The 22305-nt window shown below is 37.8% G+C and overlaps 1 protein-coding gene and 1 long non-coding RNA gene across 4 annotated transcripts in view; both read left to right on the top strand.

The window, feature by feature from the left end:
• USP32 (ubiquitin specific peptidase 32) overlaps nucleotides 1-22305 on the top strand; it is a 240214-nt gene that overhangs the window by 100902 nt on the left and 117007 nt on the right. The gene's annotated exons all lie outside the window — the stretch shown is intronic.
• Nucleotides 6240-21775, top strand: LOC116578474. Its single transcript, XR_004280894.1, has 3 exons — nucleotides 6240-6979; nucleotides 13116-13119; nucleotides 21766-21775. It is a non-coding gene; the product is annotated as an uncharacterized LOC116578474 (long non-coding RNA).

The following is a 22305-nucleotide window of genomic DNA, read 5'->3' as shown; positions in this document are numbered from 1 at the left end:
CTGTTCTGCAAATAAAGTTTGGGTTTTTTTTTTTTAGAGATTTTATTTATTTATTTGAGAAAGAGAGAGAAGAGAACATGAGCGGGGAGGAGAGAAGGAGGCTCCCACTGAGCAGGGAACACAATGTGGGGCTTGATCCCAGGACCCTGGGATCATGACCTGAGCCAAAGGCAGACTTTGAATGACTGAGCCACCAGGCACACCACAAATAAAGTTTTTAAATTATCTTTTTTATCATAGTGATATATGCACATGGTCATAGCAGAATCAGAAAGAGCTAGTGAAAGACGAGAATCCCCCAACTACTCAATCTCGAGTATTATGATTATGTAAAATTTTTTTTGCAACATGTTATGCTACAGTTTTTTTTAATTTTTAAAATTTTTTTGTTTTTTCCCTGGGGTTAATACTTTCCTTATTTTTTCATTTGCTTAGTTTTCATACCTGTGGCTAAATCATCCCAAACATTCCAACAACTTTTTAGTGTAATTTTTCATGAGTCAAAGGCTAATTTTTAAAAAAGATTTTATTTATTTATTTGATAGAATGATCGCAGGAGCAGAAACACAAGCAGGGGGAGTGGGAGAGGGAAACCAGGCTTCCTGCTGAGCAGGAAGCCTGATATGGGGCTCCATCCCAGGACCCTGGGATCATGACCTGAACACAAGGGAGATGCTTAACCATCTGAGCCACCCAGGCACCCCTCAAAGGCTAATTTTTTACACTGAGCTTCTAAATGTATGTGTAAATATTTTAGTTGTGATACATGCATAAATATGTCATATATATCTGTCTTTCTATCTATTTTTATATCAGGCTGTCTTTCTGTCCTTTTCTATTCATGAGCTTTTATACTTTCTGGGCTTCTGTATCTTAACTGTGAATAAAAAAACTGATTCAGGATTTAATTAGTAAGTTTTCTTTATTTGCTGTTGGAAGTAATGTGGGACATTAAGATAAAATATAGGTGGTGAAATGGGGGTGAATTTTTATCACATCATTTGCATGTTGCTAAATTACCATTAATAACAACAGTGGGAAAATACTACATAAAAAATTCCATCTGTGTGAAGCACTTGACCTCAGAGGAAAGAGAAAGGCTTAAGAATTAGTTTTTTTTTCCTTGTCTAATGTGAAAGAAGCTGAGATACTCTTTAACTAGTTAGCATATCTAAACATGTGTTTTGTTTTTTACAGATTCTGGCTAGAATTTAGCTTTTTAAATAGATTTATAATTTTTAAAACCAGCTTATAGTTAGCATGCTCATAGAAATTAGTAGTAGACAAGATAGTTTGCTTAAGTTACTTTATTTTTTATTTTTTAAAAATATTCTTTATTTTTGTGAGAGAGAGGAAGAGCATGCCCAGGCCCGAGTGGGATGGGAGGTGCAGAGGGAGAAGCAGGCCCCCAGCCAAGCATGGAGCCCCATGCGGGACTCTTTCAGAGCCTTGGGATCATTACACTTAACTGACTGAGCCACCCAGGCACCCTTAAGTGATTTTATTTATTTATTTATTTATTTTAAGATTTTATTTATTTATTTGACAGACAGAGATCACAAGTAGGCAGAGATGCAAGCAGAGGGAGAGGAGGAAAGCAGGCTCCCTGCCAGGCAGAGAGCCTGATGTGGGGCTCAATCCCAGGACCCTGGGATCATGACCTGAGCTGAAGGCAGAGGTTTTAATCCACTGAGACATCCAGGCACCCCCCTCCCCTTAAGTTATTTTATATATGGATGCCAACTTTAATAGTATTCCAGCTTGAAAAATAATTCTCTCATTCATTTCCAAATGACAGAAGCAGTAGGGGTGTTTTGACATTTATAGAAAAAGCAGTATTGACACGGGACGCTTGAGTGCCTCAGTCAGTTAAGCATCTGCCTTTGGCTTGGGAGTCCTGCATCGGGCTCGTAGCTCAGCGGGATGCCTTCTTCTCCCTCTACCTGCCTCTCCCCCTTCTTGTGTGCTTGCACATGTGTGTGCTCTCTTTCTGATAAATAAATAAGACTTTAAAAAAAACCCCCAATATTGACATACAATACCGCACAGGAGGATTCATTCTGAACTATTTTTCCTATCTTCATTCTTTTTTATTTTTATATTTAACTTTCAAAAATTTTAAATGAGGAGTAAAAAGGCTTATGGGAGCAGTCTTCCAGGAAATGTGTTAAGCCAACTTTTCTGTGTAAACCAGATCTCTGCTTTAAATGAAATACTGGTATTGTTTCTTAACAGCCTTTTCCCTAATGGTTTCCTAATTATTGAGATGTAGTACATGTTATTCAACTCACCCCTTTTATTTTATTTTCTTTCTTTAAAAGATTTTATTTATTTGTCAGAGAGCACAGGGAGGAGGAGCAGCAGGCATATTTTTTTTTTTTTAAAGATTTTATTTATTTGACAGAGAGAGATCACAAGTAGACAGAGAGGCAGGCAGAGAGAGAGAGGGAAGAAGGCTCCCCGCTGAGCAGAGAGCCCGATGTGGGACTCGATTCCAGGACCCTGAGATCATGACCCGTGCCGAAGGCAGCGGCTTAACCCACTGAGCCACCCAGGCTATTTCATTTTATTTTTAAGTAATCTCTATACCTAGCATGGGGCTCAGACTCACAACTCAGAGATCAAGAGTTGCACGCGCCAACTGAGCCAGCCAGGTGCACTTCAGTTTACTCGTTTAAACTATATGGTTAATGACTTTCAGTTTGTTCACAGAGTTTTGCAACCATCGCCACAATTAGTTTCATCAGTCCCAGGAGAAACCCTGTACCTTTGTCACCCCTATTTCCTCCATCCCCTCCTCCGTCAGCCCTAGGCTAATATACTAATTTACTTGCCATCTTTATAGATTTATCTCTTCTGGGCATTTCTTAAAAATAGAATCTATAATATATAGTCTTCCGTGACTGGCTTCTTTGACTTAAACGAATGCTGAAAATACGCTGTTACACTGTGCATCAGTCCTTCACTCCTTCTTATTGGTGAATGATACACACTTGTATGGATGTATCGCATTTTGTTTATTTGTTCATCAGTTGATGGATATTGGGGTTACTTCTACTTTTTAAAAAAAGATTTTATTTTTATTTATTTAATAGCGAGAGAATGCATACAAGTAGGGGGAACAGCAGGCAGAGAGAGAGGGAGAAGCAGATGCCCTGCTGAGCAGGGAACTTGATGCAGGTTCGATCCCAGCACCCTGGGATCATGACTTGAGCCGAAGGCAGACTCTTAACTGACTAATCCATCCAGGCACCCCGTTTCTACTTTTTGGCTATGATAAATAGTGATGCTATGAACATTTTTGTGTATTTGTGTGGATGCATATTTTCATTTCTTTTGGATATGTACTTCGGATGGAATTTCTGGGTCATATATGGTAACACTGTGTTTAACCTTTTTGAGGGACTGCCAGACTGTTTTCCCAATTGGCTGTACCATTTTACATTACCACTAATGGTGTATGAGGGTTGCAGCTTCTCTACATTCTTGCCAACCTTGTTATTACCTGTGTTTTGGTTAGAGACATCCTAATGGATATGAAGTGGTATCTCATTGTGGTTTTGATTTGCATTTACCTAAATAGTGGTATTCTGAAATAAAATTTTTTTTTTTTTTTTTTTTAAGATTTTTTTTATTTATTTATTTATTTGACAGAGAGAAACCACAAGTAGGGAGAGAGGCAGGCAGAGAGAGAGAGAGGAGGAAGCAGGCTCCCTGCTGAGCAGAGAGCCCGACGCGGGACTCGATCCCAGGACCCTGAGATCATGACCCGTGCCGAAGGCAGCGGCTTAACCCACTGAGCCACCCAGGCTATTTCATTTTATTTTTAAGTAATCTCTATACCTAGCATGGGGCTCAGACTCACAACTCAGAGATCAAGAGTTGCACGCGCCAACTGAGCCAGCCAGGTGCACTTCAGTTTACTCGTTTAAACTATATGGTTAATGACTTTCAGTTTGTTCACAGAGTTTTGCAACCATCGCCACAATTAGTTTCATCAGTCCCAGGAGAAACCCTGTACCTTTGTCACCCCTATTTCCTCCATCCCCTCCTCCGTCAGCCCTAGGCTAATATACTAATTTACTTGCCATCTTTATAGATTTATCTCTTCTGGGCATTTCTTAAAAATAGAATCTATAATATATAGTCTTCCGTGACTGGCTTCTTTGACTTAAACGAATGCTGAAAATACGCTGTTACACTGTGCATCAGTCCTTCACTCCTTCTTATTGGTGAATGATACACACTTGTATGGATGTATCGCATTTTGTTTATTTGTTCATCAGTTGATGGATATTGGGGTTACTTCTACTTTTTAAAAAAAGATTTTATTTTTATTTATTTAATAGCGAGAGAATGCATACAAGTAGGGGGAACAGCAGGCAGAGAGAGAGGGAGAAGCAGATGCCCTGCTGAGCAGGGAACTTGATGCAGGTTCGATCCCAGCACCCTGGGATCATGACTTGAGCCGAAGGCAGACTCTTAACTGACTAATCCATCCAGGCACCCCGTTTCTACTTTTTGGCTATGATAAATAGTGATGCTATGAACATTTTTGTGTATTTGTGTGGATGCATATTTTCATTTCTTTTGGATATGTACTTCGGATGGAATTTCTGGGTCATATATGGTAACACTGTGTTTAACCTTTTTGAGGGACTGCCAGACTGTTTTCCCAATTGGCTGTACCATTTTACATTACCACTAATGGTGTATGAGGGTTGCAGCTTCTCTACATTCTTGCCAACCTTGTTATTACCTGTGTTTTGGTTAGAGACATCCTAATGGATATGAAGTGGTATCTCATTGTGGTTTTGATTTGCATTTACCTAAATAGTGGTATTCTGAAATAAAATTTTTAAAAAAGATTTTATTTATTTGACTGAGAGACAGATCACAAGACAGGGGAGTAGGCGTTGGTGAGGGGTGGAGCAGGCTTCCTGTGAGCAGGGAGCCCGATAAGGGGCTCAATCCCAGGACCCTGAGACCATGACCTGAGCCTAAGGCAGAAGCTCAACCCACTGAGCCACCCAGGCGCTCCTGAAGAAAAATTTTTTAATTTTAATTAATTTTTAAAAAAAATTTATTCATGAGAGAGAGAGAGAGAAAACATGTGCCTGAGTAGGGGAGGGGCAGAGGCAGAGGGAGAAGCAGATTCTTGGTTGAGCAGGGAGCCAGACTTGGGGCTCAGTCCCAGCACCCTGGGATCATGACCTGAGCTGAAGGCAGATGTTTAACCAACCGAGCCACCCAGGCGCACCTTAAGTTTTTAATTTTTAAAAAAGAGTGTTTGAAAATAATCTCCCAACTCTTCAGGGATCCCAATTATATTAGTAGATCTGAAATGTGCAGTAGTGGTTTATACGTTCTGTGGTGTGCACGTGTATAGGAATTTGTGTATGACTTAATTGTCTCAAGCCTTTTGAGGGCTCTAAAGAATTGGAGGTTTTCTGTATTTTAGCAATAATATTTTTAAAAATTTAATGTAATAATCATTAATTAAACTTAATGTTGATGTAAAGGATAATCCATATTTCATATTAGGGTTGTATAAGTATAATTCCAAGTCTAAAATGCTTCTTTAATTTAAACTGCAACATATATATTTTCTTGGTTTGTATGTTGTAATACTTATTAAAAATTTATCTCTCTAAGAACATTGTTTTTAACACATAAATGTGATTTAGATCTGCAGAGGGACATACCCTTCTCACTTTAAAGAAACAGCATCTTGAGTCTCAAGATCTATTAAATATATCTTGTGAAACAGTAGGCCTGTTTTGTACTTGGTACAAAATTTCAATTTTTTTTCACCATCTAATAAGGACTTATGTGTCGATACTGTTTATTTCTGTTCATTAACTTTATTCAGTAGTTACTGAGAACAAACTCTATGGGCACTTTTTAAAAAAGTGATGACTCAGTTTGTGACAAAGTTGAAATCTAATCATTCTCACTTAATACCACTAGTGTTATGAAAAAAGCCATCTGCTTAAAATAATTAACACTGTGGTGTTAATGATTGATAGAGTTGGCCTTCACAAGGAGTTACCATTTTTTTTTTTTTAAGATTTTATTTTATTTATTTGACAGACGGAGGTCACAAGTAGGCAGAGAGGCAGGCAGAGAGGAGGGAGCAGGCTCCCTGCTGAGCAGAGAGCCCGGTGTGGGGCTCCATCCCAGGACTCTGGGATCATGACCTGAGCTGAAGGCAGAGTCTTTAACCCATTGAGCCACCCAGGCACCCTGGAGTTACCACTCTTAAAAGAGCTTTTTTTCCTGCATTTCCCGTTACTAGATACAGGGAAGTGATATTTTTTTGTTGTTACTGGATTATTCAGTTCTGAAATTTGCATATGGTTTTTCTTTATGCCTTCTGTTTCTGTACTAAGACTTTCTGTCTTTCCATTCAGCAGTGAGTGTTTGACCTCATTTGTTTCGTCATTTTTATAATAGCTTCTCCAGTGTCTTTGATAGGTCTAAAATCTGTCTCATGTTGTTGATTATCTTTTCCTAACTGAATTAAGGCTTTTCCTGGTTTTTTATATGCTGAGTAATTCTGGATTATATTCCAGACATTTTTAATATTATGTTATGAGTTTTTTAGTCTCTTTAAATCCTATGCAGAGGTTGATACATTTGTTGTATTCAGTCATTGTATTAGATCATTGATTCTGATCATTTAGGCAGCAAGTTCCAATCCATCTTCTTCTGGTTGTGGTTCCAGTGTCAGTTGAGTTTCCAAAGCCTGTGCACTGTTATTTGATCTGTTTCATGTGTGCACCACCCAGTGGCCAGTGTGGAACTTGGACAGTGCTCTATCCGGAATTTAAGTCTCAGACTTTGTTGTGATGTTTAAATTCCAGTCCATGAATGTGCTGTTAAGAGGTAAACCCAGGAGTCAAAAAGAACTTTGCTGCACTCCTCCCTCCTCTCATCGTCCATAGTACTTTCCCTTTCCCTGGAGCTGCCATTTTCAGTAGAAGGCTTTCCACTACTCTGCTTGTGTCCAGAGCTAAGCTATAGGACAACAGAGAGAGAGAGAGAAAGGGAGTTTGGCCTATCCTCTTGGGATAATAGGTGTTCTGATTAGAGAGTGTGATAGGCTGAATAATGTTGCCCCCCCCCACCCCTCTAATCTCCAGGTCCCAATCCCTGGAACCTGCATATGGCTTGTGTCTGTAGAATTATATTAATAAATGCCCATGTTCTAAATGCCAGGTTTATTACTTATGACTCTCTGAAGATATTTTTATTTAATTAGGGATGTTTTGGGGCACCTGGGTGGCTCAGTGGGTTAAAGCCTCTGCCTTCGGCTCAGGTCATGATCCCAGGTTCCTGGGATCGAGGCCTGCATTGGGCTCTCTGCTCAGCGGGGAGCCTGCTTCCTCCTCCCTCTCTGCCTGCCTCTCTGCCTACTTGTGACCTCTGTCTGTCAAATAAATAAATAAAATCTTTATTTTATTTATTTATTTTTAGATTTTATTTATTTATTTGACACAGAGAGAGAGAGAGATCACAAGTAGGCAGAGAGGCAGGCAGAGAGAGAGGAAGGGAAGCAGGCCCCCTGCTGAACAGAGAGCCTGATGCGGGCCTCGATCCCAGGACCCTGAGATCATGACCTGAGCTGAAGGCAGAGGCTTTAACCCACTGAGCCACCCAGGCACCCAATAAATAAAACCTTAAAAAAAAAAAATTAGTCATGTTTTTCTTGATTACAGGAGATAGGTTTATATAATTACGTGTTTTTGGTTAAGTCTCCAATTCCAGATTTTCAACAGAGATGACTAAAAATTTACTGTGTGGGTGACATTGTTCTAATGATGATACTGAAAATATTTATAACCTGTCCTCCTTTGTTATGTAATGAATATTCCAGTTGCCCCATTAATTAATAAAGTCCAGCTGTTGATAAAGTATTGGGTACATTCTTATACAAGATGAGTTAGGTGTTGTTTTTCCCATTTCTCATAGAGTTATACAGTATTTATGTAATGGTTGAGTGGTACAGTGTTTAGGTCAATATAAGCTACCAAAGGGTGTAGGTAAGGGCATGAACTGGCATGAGCCTGGGAAGAGCTTACTGTGAGCGTACCGCTTTTAGTTTGGCAGAGCAGGTCAAGCTAATAACTATATTTTACTCTAGTCTGCTCATTCCTTGTTCAAGCAAGACAGTTTTTGACTGCAAAGTTAGTTCTCAGAAGGAACCTTCCTTACTGCCACTTTTACACTTAAGGAGTAGGAATGATAGACTACTAAATCAAAGCATTGTGTGTCTCAGAGGATTTCTAAAAATCTCAGAAAATAAGTCTTCCTTGAAGACCAGACACTTATTAATGAGATAAGGAAGGTGTAGAAGGAGGAAGCAGAGTAAAGCACATGTAAAGAAGACGTATACATCTATTTTCAGTGAGCATTCTACAGAATGTTAGTGCCAAGAAAGACCAGTTCAGTTGTTTATTTCTCTTCCACTGTGTCTCCCATATCTCATTTGATGTCTGGCATGTAAGATGCCCAATAAATATTATGTGGAGTATAAATTTTAATTACTTACGTGGCTCTGTGAATAGGTGTTTCCTCTCTTGAACTAAAAAGTGTTACATTGTTGTTTTTTTTTTAAAAAAGATTTATTTATTTATTTATTTGACACAGAGAGGGAGGTCACAAGTAGGCAGAGAGGCAGACAGAGGGAGGGGGGAAGCAGGCTCCCTGCTGAACAGAGAGCCCGATGCGGGGCTCGATTCCAGGACCCTGAGATCATGATCTGAGCCCAAGGCAGAGGCCCAACCCACTGAGCCACCCAGGCGCCCCTGTTTATTGTTTTGAAATAAGTTCAGTTTCTATATGTGTGGATCTTTGTGGAATTATTTTCCTTGGTCATTGTGCCTGTGGGAGGAAAGCTAGCTATTAAATCTAGTACTAGGGAGGAAATATTATTGAGAATACATTTAACATAAAATTTTTTAAATGATTTTTTTCCTGGGGTACATTTATTCAAATATTTTGAAAGTTTGTTCTTCCTAAAAGTTTTAATTAAAGTTTGTATTAAGATAAATACAGATTCACATGCAGTTAATAAGAATAGAGAGGGATCCTTTTTTATACTTTGCTAGTTTCCTCTGAAGGTAACATTTTACAAATGCATATCACAACTAGGATGTTGATACTGATGCTTTCTAACCACTGATTTTAAACTGCTTTCCCCAGTTTGTGTGTGTGTGTGTGTGTGTGTGTGTGTGTATACTCAATTCTGTATAATTCTGTAACTGGGGGGGCTTGTGTATCCACCACCATGGTCAAGATACGGTGAAGTTATCAAAGCTTGATATTTTGTTAACCTTTGAATTTTCTGGTGTTAGAGGCTTTTTGTTGTCACAGCGTAGAACCCACGCACAGTATGGTTTGCTGCTGTCCATTTTATTAGTCTTTTCCCAGCAGAATTCCTTTCGTTTCTAGTAATTTGGTTTGGTTTATGGTACTCTTGTTTCCTGAGAATGGAAGTCCCTTTTCAGTTCTATTTGAGGATCCTATCATTTGTCTAGACAACACTGAGAAAAAGATCAGAAGCTTAATTGTACCGATATTATTAAAGCTGTATATTGGAAAGTTTTGGGACTGAAAAATAGCCCCTATTAGTTTTTCATTGTCTGTCTCTCTCTCTTTTTTTTTTTTCTCATAGGGTCAGGATTATTTTTTCATTAATCCCTGGAAACCATCCTATTTGTTTTGAAAGAGAGTAGGATACTTATTTAATACCTTTAAATTCCAAAGGGATACTATCTGAATTTTTAAATTATCTTGACTCTTTTTCTTACTAGGTCATTTGAGAGTATCATGCTATAATGGCCAAGCTTATTTATTTGTTTTATCCTCTTGTGGATAGTTTCAGCTGAACCCTAAACTGGCAATAACATACTCATATGTAGTGACAGTTTGCAGGTGTTACACAAGGTATAAATAAAAGCAACTTATTTATTTGAAATCAGATCTTTCCCTCAGAGAAACTATTTAACTGTAAAGAACTTTGGCTGTTGTTTATTAATATTATATGCTAGTTATTACCTGCTTTGTAAACATGTCATTTAGTACTTGCAACAGCCATGTGTAATTGATTTATTTTATTGGGGATGTTAACTTTAAACACTTAAAGATTGTGTTTGCCTGGTGAATTCACAAATTTTTTTAAAAATTTACTTATTTGACAGAGAAGAGAGACAGAGTGGGGTTGGTGGACACAACCAGGGAGAGTGGGAGGGGGAGAAGTAGGCTTCCCCTGCGCAGGGAGCCCAATATGGGACTTGACCCCAGAACCCTGAGATCATGACCTGAGCCGAAGGCAGACGCCCAACGACTGAGCCACCCAGGCATCCTGAATTCACAAATTTTTATCCAATATTTTGTTTAAGTTATATGATGTTTGTCATGATGCAGATACTAATATTATTACCATTTAATGAATGAGGCAAAGGTACAAGACTTGAGGTTAATTTACTTGCCTAAGGATTAAAGCTAATACATGAGGGGTGCCTGGGTGGCTCAGTGGGTTGAGAATCTACCTTTGGCTTGGGTCGTGATCTTGGGGTCCTGGGAGTGAGCCCCGCATCGGGCTCTCTACTCAGCAGAGAGTCTGCTTCCTCCTCTCTCTCTGCCTGCCTCTCTGCCTACTTGTCATCTCTGTCTGTCAAATAAATAAATCTTTAAAAAAAATAAAAAAGCTAATATGTGAATGCAAGGTTCAAGTCCAAGTATCCAGATTCATATTAGCTACTCTTTTATGTTGTCTCCCACTGATGATGATCATAACTAACATTTATGGGCTTATTTATCATGTACTTGGCACTGTGTTAAACATGTTATGTAAATTATCTCAGTTCTCACCACGCTTTGTGAGGTTTAGGTGCTGTTACTGTTAATCTTGTTTTCTAGACAGATAAGCAGAAGTTACGTAATTTGTCCAAGAACACACAGTCGCTGAGTAGAAGAGCTAGGATTTGATTAATTTGACCTCATGTCTCTTTGGTTCTTAACTACTGTGTTGCACTGAAAATTGCAGGCTTATACATTGATTTGTCATGTTACCTCTTTTATATAAAATATATAGCATATATAGAAAACTATCTTGTCTGGTGACTATGACTTCATTTTTCACCCATGTTAGGTCTCTGTCAGTATGATATAGTGCATGAGGGCAATTGGAAAATGCTTATTTTTTTCTTTTTTCTCTCTTGTATTTTTTAACAGATGATAAATTCTCATGGTTTAGATTTTTAAAAAGAACAAAAGGACAATGAAAAATTTCCTTTCCATCCAGTTCCCTGGCCACCTAGTTCTCTTCCTGAAAAGAAGGAAGGATCTTAGCATTTTTTGGCATATTCTATCAAAGTTAAGATGTATATTAACAAATATAAATTGGGATATTTACTCTTTTTTAAAAATTGACATATCAGTTTTCTTAGGTTTCTAAAACACTTTGTTACCCTGTAGTTTTGAGTTTTTTTGCAGTATCTAACTCTTGGGGATTTCTTCTCTTTGCTATTTTGGTGAGGACATTTAATTTCTATTCTCATAAGAAGTTTGAATTAGGGGCGCCTGAGTGGCTCAGTGGGTTGAGGCCTCTGCCTTCAGCTCAGGTCATGATCTCAGAGTCCTGGGATCGAGCCCTGCGTCTGGCTCTCTGCTGAGCAGGGAGCGTGCTTCCCTACCTTTCTTTCTGCCTGCTTCTCTGCCTACTTGTGATTTCAGTCTGTCAAATAAATAAATAAAATCTTAAAAAAAAAAAAAAAAGAAGTTTGAATTATATAATACAGTATTATCAACTGGAGTCACCGTGTTTTACATTAAAACCCTAGATCTTACTCATCTTACAGCTGAAAATTTGTACACTTTTACCCACCTGTCCCTATTTCCCCCACGCCCCAGTCCTGAAAACCACTTCTGTACTCTGTTTCTTAGAGTGTGAATTGCTTTTCTTTTTTCTCTTCTCCCCTCCCTTCTTTTCTTACTTAAATATTCCATGTGATACTGGGAAGTATTTGTCTTTCTCTGTCTGGCTTATTTCATGTGGTATAATGCCCTCAGGGCTTATCCCTGTTGTCACAAATGACAGGATTTCCTTTCCTCCTGAATAAAATTTCATTGTGTATGTGTGTATCCATCCATACTGTCCCAAATGGCAAGATGCCATTCTTTTTATGGCTGAGTAATATTCCATTGTATATAAGTGCCACATCTTTATCCATTGATCTATTGATCTATTGATGGATATAGTGATTCCATATCTTGGCTATTTGTAAACTACTGCAATGAACATAGGGTGCATATGTATTTTCAAATTAGTGTTTTCATTTTCTTTGGATAAATACTTAGAAATGGAATTGCTGGCAGATGTGAGATGGTATCTCATCGTGGTTTTGATTTGCATTTCCCTGATGATTAGTGATGTTAAGCATCTTTTCATGTGCCTGTTGGCCATCTGTTTGTGTTCTCTATTATATAATGTCCATTCAGCATTCCCACCTTTCCCCCCCACTTCCCACTTTTTAATTGGATTGTTTTTGATAGTGAGTTGTGTAAGTTCTTTATATATTTTGGATATTACCCTCTTATGATTATATAATTTTCAAATATTTTCTCCCATTCAGTAGGTTGCCTTTTCATTTTGCTCATGGTTTCCCTCACTGCGGGAGTTATTTATTTTTTTTTATTTTATTTTTTTTAGTTTGATGGAGTTCCATTTATTTTGGATTTTGTTAACCCTTCCCTGAGGAAACAGATCCAAAAAATACTACTTAGACTCATGTCAAGGGCCTTACTAAGTTTTCTTCTGGGAGTTTTATGGTGTCTGGTCTTACATTAAGGTCTTCAATCTATTTTTAGTTTGTTTGTGTATGTTATAACAAAAGTGGTCTTGGTTTCATTCTTTTGCATAAACTTGTCCAGTTTTTCCAGCATCCATTTGTTGAAGAGACTGTGTTTTCCCCATTGTATATTCTTTTTCTCCTTTGTTGAGATTAATTGACCAAATAAACATGGGTTTATTTCTAGACTCACTGTTTTGTTCCATTGATCTATGTGTCTGTTTTTGTGCCAATACCATACTGTTTTGACAGTTTCAGCTTTGTAGTATAGCTTGAAATCTGTGGTTGTGATATCACCAGCTTTGTTGTTCTTACTCTAGGTTGCTTTGGTTATTAGGGGATCTTCTATGGTATCATATAAATTTTAGGATTATTTGTTCTAGTTTTGTGAAGAAGGCCATTGGTGTTTTGATAGGGATTGCATTGGATCTGTATGTTGCTTTGGGTAGTATGGACATTTTAGCAATAATAATTCTTCCATTTCCTGAGCATGGTATATCTGTTAATTTCTTTGTGTTTCTTCAGTTTCTTTTATCAGTGTCTTATAGTTCTCAGAGTTCAGGTCTTTGATCTTCTTGGTTAATTCATTCCTAGGTATTTATTGTTTTTGCTGTGTTTGTCTATAGATGATAGCTTTCCCCCACCAAGATTTATTTATTTATTATAGAGAGAGAAATTGAGCAGGGTGAGGAGCAGAGAGAAAAGGAGAGAGTGTCTTAAGCACACTCCCTGCTGACCACAGAGCCCAGTGCAGAGCTTGATCTCATGACCCTGAGATCAGCACCTGAGTTGAACCCAGGAGTTGGACGGTAAACCAGCTGCACCACCCAGGCACCCCAGATGATAGCTTTTCTAGTAGTTGTGAGGTGATAGCTCATTGTGGTTTTGATTTTCATTTTTCCAGTGATTAGTGATGCTGAGCACCTTTTCATATACCTATTGGTTATTTGTATGTCTTTGGAAAAATGTCTGTTTGATCCCTCTGCTATTTTAAGAATCAGGTTTTTGTTTTTGTGCTATTGTACTATATAATAGCATACAACATATGTGTGTTATCATGATATGATTTGCAAATATGTTCTCCCATTCCATAGGTTGCCTTTGCATTCTTTTTTTGGTTTCTTTTGCTGTGCAGAAGCTTTTTAGTTTGATGTAATCCCAACTTGTTTATTTTGTTGTGGTTGCCTAGAATAAATATATGTATCTTTGGCTACTGAGGGAACGAGTAAGAGGGTAATGTCTTGGCACAAAGTTATTATTACCATCCTTCAAAATAGTACTTAGAGGGCACTTGGGTGGCTCAGTCATTTGGGCATCTGCCTTTGGCTTGGGTCACGATCCCAGTATCCTGGGATCAGGTCCTGCATCGGGCTCCCTGCTCAGTAAGGAGCCTGCTTCTCCCCTCCCCCACTCCCTGCATCCTGCTCATGCCCTCTCTGGCTCTTTCTCAAATAAATAAATAAAATGTTAAAAATTAGTATTTAGAGTCCCTATTTTTTTTAAAGACCTAGGGCAGCAGTGGGATGTCACAGCACCTCACTAGCATTCCCTAGTACTGTTGACTTCTCTGCAGGTTTATTATTGGCAGTAGCCAATGTATATAGCTGGAGGTTGTATATAGCGCTGGAAGTTGTATTCTATGATCAGGTGCTCCATTATTTCTTGAACTGGATTCCTAGAAATGAGAGGAAGGAATGAACAAAAAGGGTAGTCAAGCATGTTACTATCTTGCTTGATTGATGCCATCCTTAGAGGAATGGTAGTCCAGGTTCTGTGAATGTGATTTTGTCTAGATTTATCATTTCTGGGATATAGGGACTTGATAATGTCTCCCGTTCCTACTCCAGTTGCTCACTCTGTTTCTTTAGCTTATTTTTGTCTGCCTAATAATCTCAGCAGTGGAGGCTGGGAAGGATCAGGTAAGGGAGGAGCGATGAGCAGAGACATATTCATGTTGTGTTTTTATTATCTGTTTTAACACATGGTACAGGCATATCTCTCTGGAAATAATATTTGTAAATGATGACTGCATTCCTATACTAGCGCCCAAGCTTATTTAGTTCATAATAACACAGGTAGAATACATACATTCACAGTAGTATGCTTTTAAAGTCCTTATAATTATTGTTGTTAATTACTCAGTATTATAGCTACATTATAATTTAGGTAGAATTTTGGAGGTTAGCTAGGGAAATCTGATCATTAATTATGAGGGGAAATGCATTTTGTATTCTAAATAGTCATTTTCACAAACTGTAGCTGTATAGTGTGTTTGTAAGTTGGGAACGATTTCCTTATTTCTTAGTAAATAGAATTACTTGTGAGTTACTTAAGGGTTACCTTTGGGGTAGGTTTTGTTTGATTTTGCTAGTCAGTCTTAAGATTTTCTAAGTAATTCCATGATACTACAGACTTGTACTGGATGAGTGAGTTGGGTCAGGACTCCAGTAAGTCACTTTGTTTGCTGGATCCTCCTGAGCCGAGAGGGCAGAGAAGCATTTGGAATAAAATATATAGAATAAAATTTTCCATTTTAACCATTTTAAGAACATTTCAATGGCATTAATTAAATTCACTTAATTGAATTCATCACTACTATTTTTGTCTAAATATTCTTATCACCCTAAAGGGAAACTCTGTACCCATTAAGCAGTAAAAAGGCCTTCCCCCAACCCCTTGCCTTATGGTTTGCTATCTGCCTCTGTGAGTTTGTTTATTCTAAATATTTCATATAAATGGAATCATACAGTATTTATCTTTTTGTGCAGCTCATTTCACTTTACATAATGTTTTCAAGATCTATCCATGTTGTAGTATGTGTTAGAACTTTGTTTCTTTTTATGGCTTAGTAATATCTCATTGTAACTAATAAAAGTGGTTAAGTTTTTTCTCACAATATCCTTCTGTTCAACATTTCTCTTACATTGTTAGTTTTTTATCTTGCTAATTGTTATATGTTTTAAGTTGATGTGACAGATCAGCTTGAAGATGTAGGATGTCTTGAATTCAGTGAAATTTTTGTTTATGGTTCCATCCCGTTTAAATTTGGGGGCATTGAAATAGTTTGGTATATGCCCCTGACCTAGTCCCAGTCTCATTTTCTGTCTTTAGAGATGGTGGTGGAGCTAGAGGCAACTGGGAAATTTGGCACAGTATCATGATCCCAGAGTTTGTGCTACTAGAACCCCCCCTGGGAATCTTTCACCCCTTAGAGATGGAATTCAGCTATGTGCATTGGGAAAATGGACCTTTTCCTTCTAGGCCTGTGAATAAGTCCTTTTCTCCTGCTGCTTCTTAACCATAGTTAATATGCATACTAGTTAATCTCATGCTGTTCTCTAGATGGAATTAGATTAGTGAACAGTAGGAGAATATTTAATTCTTTAATCAGTACCAGGCAACATAAAATTGTATTAACTTAAACAAAAAGGTCATAGCTTTCTTAGCTAAAATTTTCAATCTTAATCTTGTTTTTCTATCCTTATATACTGAGTTTTAAAGAAACTCTAAATACATTTCACCCAATTTGATTTTATATGGTTACCTATTTTATTAGACACTTTTGTCCTTTATAAATTTAATACATATGCCTTCTATGTCAAATCCAAATCACTGATAAAAAGATGTTTAATAGGGGCTCCTGGGTGGCTCAGTCAGTTAAGCATTAGCCTTTGGCTCAGTTCATGATCCCGGGGTCCTGGGATCCAGCCCCACATAGAGCTCCCTGCTCAGTGGGGAGCCTATTTCTCCTTCTCCAGCTCCCCCTGCTAATGCACATGCTTGCTCTCTGTCAAATGAATAAATAAAATCTTTTCAAAAAAAGATGTTTTACAGTTAGAACTTCCTTCGAGTCTTTTTTCCAAGGAAGATACAGAATTTTTAAACAATATTTTTTGTGTTTATTCTCAGTCATAATTGCATGGCCCTCAGTATGATTATTAAGTCTGCAGTTTGCCATAATATCTAAAATATAGTATTATGAGATCTTGTCAGATACTTGTCTGAAGAAAGTAAGCATATATTTACTTTAATTCTTACTGGTTAATTTGATTACTGTACCATTTTAAATTTCTGGAACATGATATTTGTTATAACATGGAATCTAACTTTTTTGGTAACTTCTAGGCTAACTTTGGTTTAGGCATATGAGGGAGTTAGTCTCTTTCTTACGTGATCTCGTAGAAAGGTGTATTATTTAAAAATTCACTTTTATAATGGTTTGAATTGAGCCCTTTTTCAAAGTAGTAGAAAAATGTAAGAATTGGTATATTTAATGATTAAAAGATTGCTTTATTCATTTGACTTACATTTCCATCCTAAGATACTGAGCATCTTTTCCTGTGCGTATTGGTCATTTGTATATCTTCATTGGAGAAATCTCTAAGTCATTTGCCCATTATTTGTTTTCTGGTTTATAAAGTCTCCTAGTTTTTGTTTTTGTTTGCTTTTTGTTGTTGAATATAGAATCCTAGGCTGTGTACAGACATTTTTTTTTTCTTCCTTTCAGCACTTTAAATATGTTCCTTTTATTGTCTTCTGGTTGGCATGTGTTTTTTCTGATTAGAAGTCAGTGATTATTGGGGCGCCTGGGTGGCGCAGTGGGTTAAGCCGCTGCCTTCAGCTCAGGTCATGATCTCAGGGTCCTGGGATCGAGCCCCGCATTGGGCTCTGTGCTCAGCAGGGAGCCTGCTTCCTCCTCTCTCTCTCTCTGCCTGCCTCTCTGCCTACTTGTGATCTCTCTCTGTCGAATAAATAAATAAAATCTTAAAAAAAAAAAAAAAGAAGTCAGTGATTATTTTTATTTTTGTTTTGCTATGTAAGGTTGCCCATTTTTCCCCCCTCGGTGCTTTCAAAATTTTCATTACATTTTCATGAATTTATGATATGCTTTAGTGTGTTTTTCTGTATTTATATTGTATGAGTTTCTTCAAGACTCTTAGATCTGCGATGGAACTTGAGAGAGATCTTTTCCACTATCTTTCAAATATGTTGTTTTCTGTCTCCCCTTCCTTTTTCTTGGCCTCCAATTACATGCATGCGAAAATGGTGATTTTTCACATGACTGGAACTCTGATTTTCTCCCTTTTATTTACTTTCCTTCTCCTCACCACCTTCCATTTTTTCTCACTGTACTTCAGTTTGGATAGTTACAAGTGTTCTGTCTTTAGGTTCACTGATCTTTTATTTACCAGTGTCACATATGCTTGTTAAGGCTCTACAGTAAACTTTCTCAGGTATTGTTATTTTCTTTTCTCTAAAAATTACATTTTTTCTTTTAAAATACAGTTTCAGGGGCGCCTGGGTGACCCAGTTGGTTAAGCCTCTGCTTTTGGCTCAGGTCATGATTTTGGGGTCCTGGGATCAAGCCTTGCTTCGGGCTCTCCGCTGAGCAGGAAGCCTGCCCCCCCCCACCCCCCGCCTACTGGTGGTCTCTCTCTCTGTCAAATAAATAAATAAAATCTTAAAGTAAAATAAATTAAAATAAAATACAGTTTCAGGGGCATCTGGGTGGCTCAATCTGTTAAGTGTTTGCCTTTGGCTCAGGTTATGATCCCGGGGTTCTGGAATTGAGTCCTGAATCTGGCTCCCTGGCTCAGAGAGGAGCCTGCTTCTCCTTCTCCCACTTCCTCACTGCTCATGTGTGTACATGCTCACTCACTCTCTCTCAAATAAGTAAAATCTTTTAAAAATATGTAGTTTCAGTTTTCATGTTTATATCTTCATTTAAATCCTTAAGCTTATTTAATTGTTATTTTCACCTTCTTTCATAGTTTTTATCATCTTTGTCATTCTTTTTTTTTTTTTTTTAAGATTTTATTTATTTATTTGTCAGAGAGACAGTGAGCGAGAGCGAGCACAGGCAGACAGAGTGGCAGGCAGAGTCAGAGGGAGAAGCAGGCTCCCTGTGGAGCAAGGAGCCCGATGTGGGACTCGATCCCATGACACTGGGATGATGACCTGAGCTGAAGGCAGCTGCTTAACCAACTGAGCCACCCAGGCATCCCTCATCTTTGTCATTCTTTTGCCTGATTTTATTTCTGGTGATTGTTTACATTTCCTCTCTTCTTATATCTAGTATTTTTTATATCTGCTGGATATTATAAAATTTTTTATAAAGATTTTATTTATTCAGTTGAGAGAGAAAGAGCATGAGCAGAGGGGAGAGGCAGAGGGAGAGGGTGAAGTAGACTCCCCACTGAGCAGGAAGCAAGGTGGGGCTTGATCCTGAAACCCCAGATCATGACCTGAGCTGAAGGCAGATGCTTAACCATCCAAACCACACAGGTGTGCCAGATATTTAAAAAGAGAGAGAGAGAGAGATTTATTTATATATTTTAGAGAACAAGAGAGAGTGAGCATGGGGTAGAGGGTGGAGGGAGAGGGAGCAAGAAACCCAAGCCAACTCTGTGCTGAGTGTGGAGTCTGCAGCTGGGCTTGATCCCACCACCCTGCAGTCACAACCTGAGCTGAAACCAAGAGTCAGAGGCTTGACAAAATGTGCCATCTAGGCATCCATACATTTTTTTAAAAGATTTATTTATTTTAACAACAACAACAACAACAAAAGATTTATTTATTTTAGAGAGAGAGAGGGAGAGAGAATGAGCACGTAAAATGGTACAAACAGGTGGGGCAAAGGGAGAGAGAAAAATCTTCAAGCCGACTCCCTGCTGAATGCAGAGTCCTACACTGTCTCAGTCTCACCATCCATGAGATCACGACCTGACTGGAAACCAAGAGCCAGATTCTTAACTGACTGAGTCACCCAGGTGCCCCTCTACTGGATATTATAAACTTTATGTCTTGAGTACTTGAATTTTGTTATCTTCATTTAAGGAGTGCTAGCTCTTTTTTATTCTAGCACACAGTGCAGTTAGTTGCAGATTAGTCTAATCCTTCTGAGGCTTGTTTTAAATTTTTGTTATGTTGGGTCTTGAGTAGCCTCTACTGTAAATCTTGTTTAACTTGAATAGTGAGAACTGATTCTTCTCGAGTTTCTTGTAAATGCACTGGATATTAATGGAGATCTCTCTTCTGAATGGTCAACTCCATATGAGTTTTGAGTACTGTTCAGTTTCCCAATACCTGGTAGTTTTTCCTTAGTATTTGTTCTTTTTTTGTGGAATGTACATTATGCACCTGTACATTATTTGGACTTTCAACGGGTCCTTTATTATTTTCTGAAGCTAAGTCTGATTCTGTCTTATATTTCTATATAGAATTTACAGAAAATGAAAATTGGATTAGTATTATGAAATGCATTTGAATTAAAGAAATATTTAGTTGGAACACCGACATACAGTGTGACTCATTTTGTGTATTCATGTTATGTATTTGTCATTAAACTGTGAAGACAATTTTAGGCTTACAGATTTGTAGACTCAAGGTATCAGAGTCTTTGGGAAAGAATGTGGGTTTTTTTTTTCCCCACTTTTAGCTTTTATACCTTTTTTTTTTAATGCTGTGTGAGTCAGTATAGATGATATTACACTTTTGTAACATGTTTCCTCTAAAATAGAAGCTTGAAATAACACAAGCTATTTTTCACTCATAAAAATTCTGTTAATGGGGGCACCTGGGTGGCTCAGTGGGTTAAGCCTCTGCCTTCGGCTCAAGTCATGATCTCAGAGTCCTAGGATCAAGCCCCAGATCAAGCCTCGCATCGGGCTCTCTGCTCACCAGGGAGCCTGCTTCCTCCCCCCCTCTCTGCTTGCCTCTCTGCCTACTTGTGATCTCTACCAAATAAGTAAATAAAATCTTAAAAAAAAAAATTCTGTTGATGGAGTTAGGTGATTCTCTGTAACAGTTCCTTTGTGTTTGGTTCAACCTCCAGGCAGTATCAGTTCTTACGCATTTTTACTGCATATCAGAAAGAGCTTCTATAAATCACCAAGGGGGAGAGATGGTCATTCCAGGGAGGGGGTCTCTTGCCTGCAATTAGGTATTTTAGCCCAAAAGTCACATATGTCATTCTATCCCTAACCCTTTGGTCACAAATAGTCATATCTTTTCTATCCTGTGCACACCCACTCTGACCAGTCCTAAAAACAAAGCTGAGTAGTAATGAGCATTGCTCTTAAGGTTTCATAAATGTTAAAGTATTGTCATATTGTCAGTTGTCACATAACTAGTGCTTTAAAATAACTTTTTGGGGATAAAGAAAAGATAATACACATTAGATACATTAGATGCATGATGATTTCTGAAATATTAATAAAAGTTGGAAATACATATGTCTTAGAATTCCGGAAATATGTTGCTTTTCCTGGGCCTCTTTTCCTCATCTGTCAGATGAACTTTTGAACTCGGTAGCTTTGGAAGGTTATTACTGTTCTTATATTTTGGGAAGGAGGTTACCAGTATGTTTCAGCATTCCAACCAAGTGTATTCATAACAAAATCTTCTGTATTTTAGAAATACTTGCAAAACTGAAAATCATATCTTACCCAAAATTCCTTGATTAACTTTATCCTTGCTATAATGTCTTTGTATTAAAGTCAGCTAAGTGGTTGGAAATGAAGAGCCTTCATCATTAAGTTAAAGCAGTGGGAAAAGGGATGCCAAAAATAAAGTGCTTATGCATTGAGTTTGTGATCATTTGGGATTTTGTAGTTTAATTTTTAATAGATTTTACCAAAATGGTATCATTCTTGCTGGTAATGGCTTTCATTTCATGTAATACTAAAGAATGTATATAAATGTTATATGTTAATATGTTATAGAACTACACAAAGTGGTTAAGAGTTCAGTTTCAGGAACCTTCTTGCTCAGGTTTTGAATCTTGACTCTGCCACCTCATTAATGTATGACTGGACCATCTCCTTGGGCTCTAGTTTTCCTCAGCCACAAAGTGGGGACACCAGTAATACCTTCCTCATGGAATTGTCTTGAGTCTTAATACTTAAAGCACTTACCACCACTGTTATATGGCACATAACAGGTGTTTAAATATTGGCTGTTGTTTTTATAATTATAAAAATAATGAGTTAATGTTGGGTTAAACACTACAGTGCGGTGATTTAGTAAGTAGTTTCTTGCTGAGTGGCAGTGTAAGGATGGAGATACACGAAATACCCTTGTATGTGTGGAATGCAACAGTGTGTGTCCAGTTCCTTTCTCCCATCTTCTGTGCTATTGTCATGTGTTTTAATTTTACACATGCTATGAACACATTACATTTTTACTCCTGTTCCTTTAGACAGCCGGTTATCTTTTAGAGCAGTTAAAAATAAGAAAAAAACTATATTTATATGTACCTTCATTTATGCCATTTCCTTTTCTTTTGTTTTCATGTAGGTACATGTATCTAGTTTGGTATTGTAGTTCCTTCAGCCTAAAGTACTTTTCTCCCATTTCTGTGTGGTGCAGCTTTGTTGGTAATGACTTCTTTTTTTTTATTTTCCTGAAAAAGTCTATTTGACCTTTCTTTTTGAAAGATATTTTCTCT

Source organism: Mustela erminea, chromosome 18, assembly GCF_009829155.1.
Source record: "Mustela erminea isolate mMusErm1 chromosome 18, mMusErm1.Pri, whole genome shotgun sequence".
In the NCBI taxonomy this organism is placed as follows: domain Eukaryota; kingdom Metazoa; phylum Chordata; class Mammalia; order Carnivora; family Mustelidae; genus Mustela; species Mustela erminea.
This window is presented reverse-complemented; position numbering and strand designations above follow the sequence as displayed.